This window comes from Amblyomma mixtum, chromosome 2 (genome assembly GCF_055824585.1).
Source record: "Amblyomma mixtum isolate Tamu chromosome 2, ASM5582458v1, whole genome shotgun sequence".
NCBI lineage: Eukaryota > Metazoa > Arthropoda > Arachnida > Ixodida > Ixodidae > Amblyomma > Amblyomma mixtum.
Window position 1 is genome coordinate 230,953,008 of NC_143013.1, and position 9,768 is coordinate 230,962,775.

Consider the following 9,768-nt stretch of genomic DNA (forward strand, 5'->3'; position numbering starts at 1 on the left):
GCTTGGTACTTGGGTTGCATGTAGGTTATTCTGTACCTCATGTTCTGGCTTTTCACGCCGCTATAATGGTAAAATCTACAGCAGGTTCAGCTCCGGAGTGGAGTCTCAGCTGTGGAGGAAGTTAACGCAACAGTTCGGATGTCCCTATAATAGTTGAAATTTAAAAAGAAAATGAAAAGACGGAAGCCCTTCTCAACAACGAATACCCGAATGACTGCTATCTATCTACTCACCATTAGTTTTAACAACCGTAGACTTTGAGTGTACGCGCACGCGCTAACCCACAGCCTTGTTTATATTTGATGCTTTTTACGGTAAAGCAGAGCTGTCCGTCTTTCTGGTTAACTGTTTACTAAAAGGCGAAGCCGGTGTCATTCACCATGGCACCTGAATATTCCCCGCCGCGATTTCTTGCGTTGCACCCCTGCCTGATGCTAGACATATTCCATGTGCAAAGTGACGCTAGGTAAATATTAAGTGCAGGTACTCCTTTGCGTTCGATCAACTCAACTACTGGGCATTTTCGCGATTGATGACAGCGAACAAAAGCGGAAAAAATTTGCAGGACGGAAGAAGACAACAAACCCCGTACACTACCACTGGTAATCAACGTGATTACCACTTAGAAGACATAGAAACGCTCCCTCGCGCATGCGCAGTTCTCTTCGCTAGCTGCTACTGATTACAAGTAAGTAGAAACTTTGCTCATAAACCTGTCTTTTTGACCCTTTGTTTGTTCCCTACACTCACGCACGGTTTAAAAGCGAGACGCTATGCTGGGGTGTAGTGGAGAAAATCAACCTGTGCCTATATGTTCGTTCTTCGTACATGCTCAGGGCTCACGAAGACCGTTTTAGAGGCGTCCTTGCATAACCCCGCCTGCACTGTGCCATAATGTGGAGTGCTGAATTCATATCAAAACGAGATTTTTACAGAAAATGGAAAAACCGGTTCTGGCCTCTTGGCTTGCTTTTGTTTCATATCGGAGTAGCTTTTCCGCACGATTAACGTGCAGCCTCATAGTAGCGGTCATCACGGGCGCATAGCGATGCGCTCATAGCAGATCTCGAGATAACATCGGTACGTTCACACACCGTCCCTATGTGAAGAGTGCCCTTGCACCCCCCACCCCCAATCTTAATCCGGGAGCTGAATAGACGAAGATGCTTGGGATTAGACTTCCGTACCTCTTTGCATGACACACTATAAAGTATTTTTTTCCGTCTATCTTTATTGCATGCTCGTTCTTTTTAACCATACCTGATTTCAACACCGCCAGTTCAATGGGAGAGTGGCACTGGGCATGTGCCGCTCTCCAGTATCCACTACTCCTCTCAGCTCACTCCCACTCAGTTGACTACCGTGGAAGGTAATTCCACGGTAGTCAACCGCCGGATCGTTCCCACCGGCCGCGGTGGCTCAGTGGATTTGGGTGCTCGGCTCCGAGTTAGCGAGCTAGGTTGATAAGCAGAAATAAACTGGCGTTTGTGGTGACACGGAAACTGCGCAGCTCCCTTGCCGGAGGTTACTTGGAGGGGAGGTGGTTATTACTTCATGGGCATTTAGTTGCTGCCTTAGACACTTCCTGGAGCATATCTGGTGTCTTTCATTTGGGAAGTTGTAGAACACCGAAGGAAGCAGCAAATGCAGATTACGTGAAGCAGACGAGAGATAGGCATTCCATCGCTCGTCACCCCCGCGCAAGAATTTTTGAGCTAGCATCAATAACAACGAAGTTATACACGATTAAAAAATTACGCTGCTCCTCTCTCCCCTCAACTCGAACACGCGGGGCACCATAATAAAAATAAAGAAAACAACTCTGGGACTGGGCCCCGCCCATGATTACGTCATTCGCTGCCGTTCGGTTTGCAACTTCCGGTTGTCCCACCCTGCAGCAGCCGGTCTCTCTTCGCCTTCCTGCATTGCGGCGCGTGTGGGATTTCCTTGCTTACCACTGCGACAAAGGCACTGCGAGTAGCTCCCGACAGAAACAGGCGGCAGGGGCAAATTGAAACCATATGCGCGAAGGCAATGCCCTGGCTCGCGCTTGTCCGAGTGGGTCGCGCGGCGGCACAAGCAGACGATTTTCACGGCTACCGGAAATGTGCCCGTGACGTCGTGGCTTCAGCGAATGACAGCATGTCACGGGACTAGTGACGTCTATTTTCACGATTTTAGGTTCAAAATCGGTCGCTACGAAGACACCAATCGGCCCGCGAATTTCAAAAACTGCGGTTTTTAAAAATTCATAGTAAATTGCCGGCTCAGTTCCGAAGACTTACATTTGGTGTGAATGCTTCTTAGCATCATTTCTAAGAATTGAAAACATCTACAAGCGACTTTTAATCTGTTGCATAGTCCCTTTAACGGAAAAACGGCTGAGAAGGAAGAGGGCGAAATTCAAAATTTTCGCGCGGGGAATGTGCCTTTCGAACTCACGGCCAACCGCGCTTTTCCCTGTGAGCCGTTGACAGGGAGCAGCAAGTTCGATCGGGCGCAGTCTTGTGCTCCTTCGGGACTTCACGCCATTCCTTTTCCAAACGGGCTTAGACGTCATCGGAACAAGCCGCCGTTTTGAGGTCTGCTTAGACGCTAGGCGAATTCTAATCTTTGCGTATCCAGCGCATCGTTGTTAAACTTTAACAAAACTTTTTGTGCTAGCCGCGATAGAAGAAAGGAATCAGCTTCCCCACTTAGTTGTCATTTAGGATAGTTCCGTGAAGTTTTGGAAACGCCTTGTATGATGGTTGGTTCTGTTTAATCACAGCTTCCTTCTCATTTACGCTGCAGTTGTCTCTTTGCGTGTTTTTGATTAATAATTAGCTCTGTTTGGCCACCTATCAGTGTAACTTCTTGTGTACTGCTCTCCCCCCCCCCCCCCTTTCATTATATAATGCCCCACCAGGGGCCTTTAAAGGGCAACTGAATAGATTTTAGACATCGATGAGCCTGAAATGGTCGAATGTGTGAAACTTGTGGGTAAAGCATGCGAAGTCCTTTTGGGCTAGCTTTTGAAATGGTGACGTAATCGCCGATTAAAATCGCTACTGCCTTCAAGCTTCTCCGCAGTGCACAACACCAAGTGGGGGGCGTCTGATGACGTCATCGAAGGTATCGGTACATTTCCAACGCATAGACACCTGCTTTGATAGAAAAAAAAACCAACGCTACAGACGGCAAAGGCCGCCGAGCGTCGTTTGGCAGCATCCAACCGTGCACGGCAGGGTGTGGCTGACGGCAGCGGTAATTTGAAATCATAGCTTCCGTGACGTCACACTGAACTTCCCCGCACTCCTGCGGTGCTTTGAGAAGAAGCGCAAAACTCAATCGCTGATTACGTCATTATTTTAAATGCTAGTGCAATAACACTTGGTATGCCTCACCTACAGCCTGTATAAATTTGAATCCTTGAATATTGCGAAATTCTCAAAAAGTGATGCAGTTGCCCTTTAAGTGTCAGGTAAATTATTTTGCTGATGGTGGTGAATTATTCCTAAGGCTATATATTGTCCTGGGTATTAAACCGGCATAACAGCCAGCCCAGCTAACAGGGAAGGCTTGTTTTTATGCTGAGGCTCTGGTCAGCAGGATGTTCCAGCTGGCCGCAGGGGTACTACTTTTTGGCGTGCTCTGTCCAGTGGGTGTAGCCCTCGGAATAAACGATTATGGGAAAAAAAAAGGGAAGCAGTGTAACCTCCGTCCACAAAAGGATCACCCGCCGTCGGCATATACGCCTGGGCCGCTTGCATCAGGTACAACACAAGGTGAGATTGGCCATCATAGTGGGCAGAGGATGTGCGGTCACATGAAATAATTGTTAGATCTCGTCTTTTAGCAGTGATGTCTCACAGGCCGTTTTTGTTCGGGCCAGGCTTTCTGCACTTGCATTCACAGGACGTGCAAGAAATCGTGCTTGCTGGGACCGCAACTTGCATTACGTCGTCCTGGATACCAACACAGCCGACTGCGTTCGAGAGTCGTCGCAAAGTTTGCAACAACGGGTCGTCACCAGACGCATGCAGGTACGTGGAGCTTCATAACTTCTCCTTCGATCACGCTAGTCGTTTTTTCTCTTGTTTTTCGCGACCAAAGAAAGAGGAATGCGTTTAGCCCACGGTGTGTGGTTCAGTCTCGTGGGAATCGCAGCGGAAAATGCATTTCTTTACGGGAGAAAATGTCCCACTTGAAGCGCTCTTACGCGAAGGTACCTGGAAGAAGTACTGTTTTATGTGTTCGCTTTTCATGTTCAGTGAACTTGACTTCTAAATTATGTTTTCTGTAATTCTCCTCCGAATCTGCCTCCACCGTAGCTTCTCTTAGTACATATTACCTCTTAAACTTCCATTGCTATCATACCCGAAACTTATTGGTGTTTCACCACTGTTGCCACATGGAGCCTCTTCGTAAAGCTGCCCTTGCGTTTATTTTAACGCCCCCCATTTCATCGTCGGAGACACAAAAGCTGTTCGATCTATTTCGTTTTGTTAATAGCTGAATGGTCGCGGCTATGCGACCTTTCTCAATTAAGAGCATGCACATGTATAGCATTAAACCCGACGCATTCGTCTCTCATTTTTAATTTCAGACCTCGCACCCGAGATTCTGTCAAGAAATCTCAACTGTCGGTAATAGTTTTGGTGCCTGGTTAATGTACCATTGAGTAAATGTTGCACATGTTACACTCATCAAAAATATTCTATGCAGGTGACATCGCCAGCGACAGCACTTTCCGAACCACAAAGTTCCTGCTTTTCCCAGCTCACGGTGCCTACGAGGTGTTGTAATTTCTACCGTGTTCGCTCGACGATGCTAAAATTTATTTCATTTCATTCATGTTTCCCTTAAAGGCCCGAAGGCGTTACATAGGGGGGGCATTACATATCGCTGATGAGCAGGCATACATTGACTCTTGTTTTTCGGAATTCGCTTCCTTCTAGCATTGCGACTATCGCTGAAACATCATCATTTCAAACAGCTCTTTGGTCCTATTTAGAAAATTCTAACATATGTTGATGTGCGTTCTTATTATTTTTTTATCACTGTGTGATTCACTTCTTTTTTTTTCTCTCTTTGGTTGCTCCAGTGTGTGTGTGTCGGCCGTAACGTTCCGCAAAATGTTAGATTCTGTGTTTAGTAACTTTCGAAGGCGGGATTTTTCTTGTTTTTTTTTTTGCGGGGTTTGCTACATGTGCATTTTTTCAAATACCTGTTCCTAGCCTTTTTTTCCTTTCTCTTATTAACTTGTACCTGCCTTCTTAACTTGCTTACTTCTGTTTTCAGCCGTTTGTATTCTGTGTTGTATATTTGTTGTTTTCTTTGATGAATCCCCCCTATGGCCCGCAATGGGCCCTTAGGGTATTGAAATAAATAAATAAAAATAAATAGAACACCTCAAGAAAACAGCGTAAAATGCCCCGCAAATGAAGCCTTCAAACCGCAGTGTCCGCGCTAAACGAACTTCTTGCGGCTATGGCGTGCCACTGCACGTGGCCGTCACGTGGAAGGCCGCTGACGATGACGTCATCACGATCGGTCTGTGCTGTTGGCTGGAGGACCTTCTTTGGGGAGCACTTGCCACTGTGTTCTTGAGTTCTATCCGATGGCGTATTTCGCGTGCTTTTCTGTGCCTTATACTTTCGCGTACTGGTTGTGAGTTTCTGCCGCATCTGTGATCCTCTCAGCGCGCACTTAATTGTTGTTAAGCACTCGCTCCAATTCACGTAGTTCTGAGCGCCCTGAATGCCTGTGAGGCAATGAGACACCAGGGCTACTCTTACGCACCATGCCTCACCTGTCGTACTAAAGTCAATAAGAATGGTAAATTGACGTTTCCTTGCTCTGGCCTATCGTTGGTGGTGGTGCCTTTGGCTGCGTGGCGGTGGCACGTGTCCGCGACTTCCTGTCCAAGCATTCCTGGCAGCACTTGAGGAAGTTGGTAGCGACTTATGTTCTTGCTATACGCTCATAAGGAATGAATTAGAAATTGATTTTTTTCTTTCACCGAAGTAGGAGAAACATAGGCAGCCACATAAGCATGAAACGGTACACACGAACGCATTGATGTGTGTTTTCTCATGCTTTTGTACACCTTGCAGTGGTTGAATGCAGAACCAAGCAGCCTATCACAAAGCTTTACTTGATTGTGCGCAGTGGCCGCTCTCGCACAATTATTTTCGGACAATGCTTGGACATTAGCGCGTGAGCGGCGCGAACTTGATAACTTTTGTATTTTGTAAATACTGTACAAAGCTCTCCTCTGTCCTTTCTTGCTGTCGCTATCCTCTATACTTCTCCTCACTATCCTCTTCCTTTCCCTTTCGTTTCCGCCGGCTGCAGCTCGGGTGCTTAGATATTAGATAGCAGTTGCCGAGGCAGGCAACACTCTTGTGCTTCACTTTTTTTATTTTTAAAAATAAACCCCTACTACTACTACCAATGTGCACGCACGCTAATCAACGACCAGAGTATGTTGCACCTCTCTTGTACCACTTTTTGCGATAGTTTCGCGTGACCTTTTTTTTCAGCCTGCTTCACTTACGGACACCCCCCCTTTCCTTCGTGCTAGCTGCCTTGCGTGGTCGGCAAACGGTGGTTCGGCTTTTGACGGCTGCTTCATTGATTTCGTGTAGATCCCAAGCGCGATGCCGCTGCGTGTTTATGAAGGTTGCCCTTTTTTTCTGGATCGTCTTATGTTCTTGTCTCTTGCTCACGTGCGGCTGCAGGACTACCGTTCAACATGCAAGGACTGTCACTCTATAGAGGGAGTGCCTCCAGCGCAGAGACGGGTTCCGGCTGCCGACTGTGGAGCTGCAATGTGCCCACCATAAGCGACGCTGCGTCGGCTGATCTGACCGACCGGACAAGATGACAGCGCCACTCTACGGTGGCTCTACTACTCGTAGAAGCGTCATTACTTCGTGGTGCAAGTATCGTCGTCACCGATGCACTGAACGTCGGGCCGGCGGTCGCCCAGGAACATCGTGCTAGGACGTGTTGGCGCTTGCGCCGACTGGTCCCTGTTTTCTGCCCTATGCATTTTCTCGGGAAGACAATAAATGTTATTTGCTCAAGTCTAGGCTCGCCTTTGTTTGCTCCATTTCGATGACTCTAGAGAGGTCATTCCGAGGGATTGCGGTGCTCCTCAGCATGCCTTGGCATTTTAGCCAAACATAGAACAACCCCCAAGCAGCTAGGGAAGTAGTGTTTCAGAATGCATGACTGCCAAGTTTTCTGATCTTCTATCAAAATTGCATATTTTGTTTGGGAAGCAACACTACGCTAGTCGCCGAGCAGCTGACGTCGCACGGTGCACAGCTGGCGTGCCGCCACCGTCGCTGCGCGGGTGACTCAGAGGTGCCGCTACCGCGTTCGCCAGTTGCGCAGTAGCGGCGCATAGCTACGTGCCAGGGCCGCTGCCACGCGCTCCCCCTCGCCTCTCTCTTCTCCGATGCGCAGTGGCAGCGCATACCTAGCGTGCCGGGGCCGCCGGCACGCCAGCTGTGCGTAGTGACGTCACTTGCTCCTCGCGCAGTATGGCCTTTCCTCGGCTCCGCGAAGCTGCTCGGCGACTAGGGTAGTGTTGCTTCCGCAACAAAATATGCAATTTTGATATAAGATCAGAAAACTTTGACATAAGATCAGAAACGCAAATTTTAAAATTTGTGTCCCTTATCTTGAGGGCCACTGGTTAGTATTTGGGTTGCATGTAGGTTATTCTGTACCTCACGTTCTAGCTTTTCGCGCCGCTATAATGGTAACATACACATCAGTTAGAGCTCCGGAGTGGAGTCTCAGGTGTGGAGGAAGTTAACGCAGCAGTTTCGATGTCCCAATTATAATTGGAATTTATAAAGAAAATGAAAATACGAAAGCCCTTCTCAAGAACGAATACGCGAATGACTGCTATCTACTCACCATCCGTTTTAACAACCATATACTTGTAGTTTACGTGCACGCGCTGAACAACAGCCTTGTTTATGTTTGATGCTTTTTACGGCAAAGAACAGCTGTCCGTCTTTCTGGTTAACTATGTACTAAGGCGAAGCCGGTGCCATTGACCATGCCACCTGAATATTCCCCGCCGCAGTTTCTTGCGTTGAACCCCTGCCTGATGCTTCACATATTCCACGTGCAAAGTGGCGCTAGGTAAAGATTAAGTGCAGGTACTCCTTTGCGTTCGATGACCTCGACTACTGGGCATTTTCGCCGATTGATGACAGCGAACAAAGGCGGAAAAAATTCGCAGGACGCAAGAAGAAAACAAACCCGGTACACTACCACTGGGAATCAACCTGATTACCACTTAGAAGATACAGAAACGGTCCATCGCGCATGCGCAGTTCTCTTCGGTAGCTGCTACTGATTACAAGTGACTAGAAACCTGTTTTTTTGACCATTTGTTTGTTCCCTTCCCTCACGCACGGTTTTAAAGCGAGACGCTATGCTGGGATGTAGCGGAGAAAATCAACTTGTGCCTATGTGTTCGTTCTTGCTCAGGGCTCGAGAAGACCGTTTTAGAGGCGTCCTTGCATAACCTCGCCTGCACTGTGCCATAATGCGGAGTGCTGAATTCATATGAAAGCTACAGTTTACAAAAAGTGGAAAAACCGGTTCTGGCCTCTTGGCTTGCTTATTTTATTTCATATCGGAGTAGCTTTTCCGCAGGATTAACGTGCAGCCTCATAGTAGCAATCATCACGGGTGCATAGAGATGCGCTCATAGCAGATCTCGCGATAACATCGGTACGTTCACACACCGTCCCTACGAGCGGGGGAGGGGTGCGACTGCTTCACTTGCAGCCTCCCCCCCCCCCTCCACCCCCAATTCTAATCCGGGGGCCGAATAGACGAAGATGCTTGGGTTTAGACTTCCATACCTCTTTGCATCACACACTATAAAGTATTTTTTCCATTCACCTTTAATGCATGCTTGTTCTTTTTAACCATACTTGATCTCAACACCACCAGTTCAACGGGAGAGTGGCTCCCGGCATGTGCCGCACGGAAACAGCACAGCTCCCTTGCAGACAGTTACTTGGAGGGGAGGTGGTTATTACTTCATGGGCCTTAGACACTTCCTGGAGCATCTGTGATGTATTTCATTTGGGAAGTTGTAAAACACCGAAGGAAGCAGCAAATGCAGATATATGAGCAGCCCTAGCCTCAAAGGGACTGTGCAATAAGTTAGTTGAGATTACGTAAAGCAGACGAGAGATAGGCCTTCCATCACTCGTCACCCCGGCGCAAGAATTTTTGAGCTAGCATCAATGACAACGAAGTTAGAGACGATTAAAAATTACGCTCCTACTCTCCCCCCTCAACTCGAACACGCGGGGCACCACAATAAAAATAAAGAAAACAACCCTGGGTCTCGACCCCGCCCATGATTACATCATTCGCTGCCGTTCGGTTTGCGACTTCCGGTTGTCGCACCCTGCAGCAGCACCTCTCCGGTCCCTCTCCACTTTCCTGGATTGAGGCGCGTGTCGGATTTCTTTGCTTGCCACTGCGACAAAGGCACTGCGAGTGGCTCCCGACAGAAACAGGCGGCAAGAGTAAATTAAAACCATTTTGCGCGAACGCAATACCTTGCTGGCTCTCGCTTGCCCGAGGGGGTCGCGCGGCGGCACGAGCAGTCGATTTTCACGGCTACCGGAAGTGTGCCCGTGACGTCGTGGCGCCGTGGCTCCAGCGAATGACAGCGTGTGGTGACCTGCCGTCGTCACGGGACTAGTGAAGTCTATTTTCCCGATTTTAGTTTCAAAA

General features: G+C 48.2%; 1 long non-coding RNA gene across 1 annotated transcript; it reads left to right on the top strand.

Annotated features, from left to right (window-relative positions):
• The first annotated feature begins 3,853 nt into the window (after positions 1-3,853).
• LOC149362953 (uncharacterized) lies at positions 3,854-6,824 on the top strand. Its single transcript, XR_016288543.1, has 3 exons — positions 3,854-4,025; positions 4,708-4,778; positions 6,726-6,824. It is a non-coding gene; the product is annotated as an uncharacterized LOC149362953 (long non-coding RNA).
• The last annotated feature ends 2,944 nt before the right edge of the window (positions 6,825-9,768 follow it).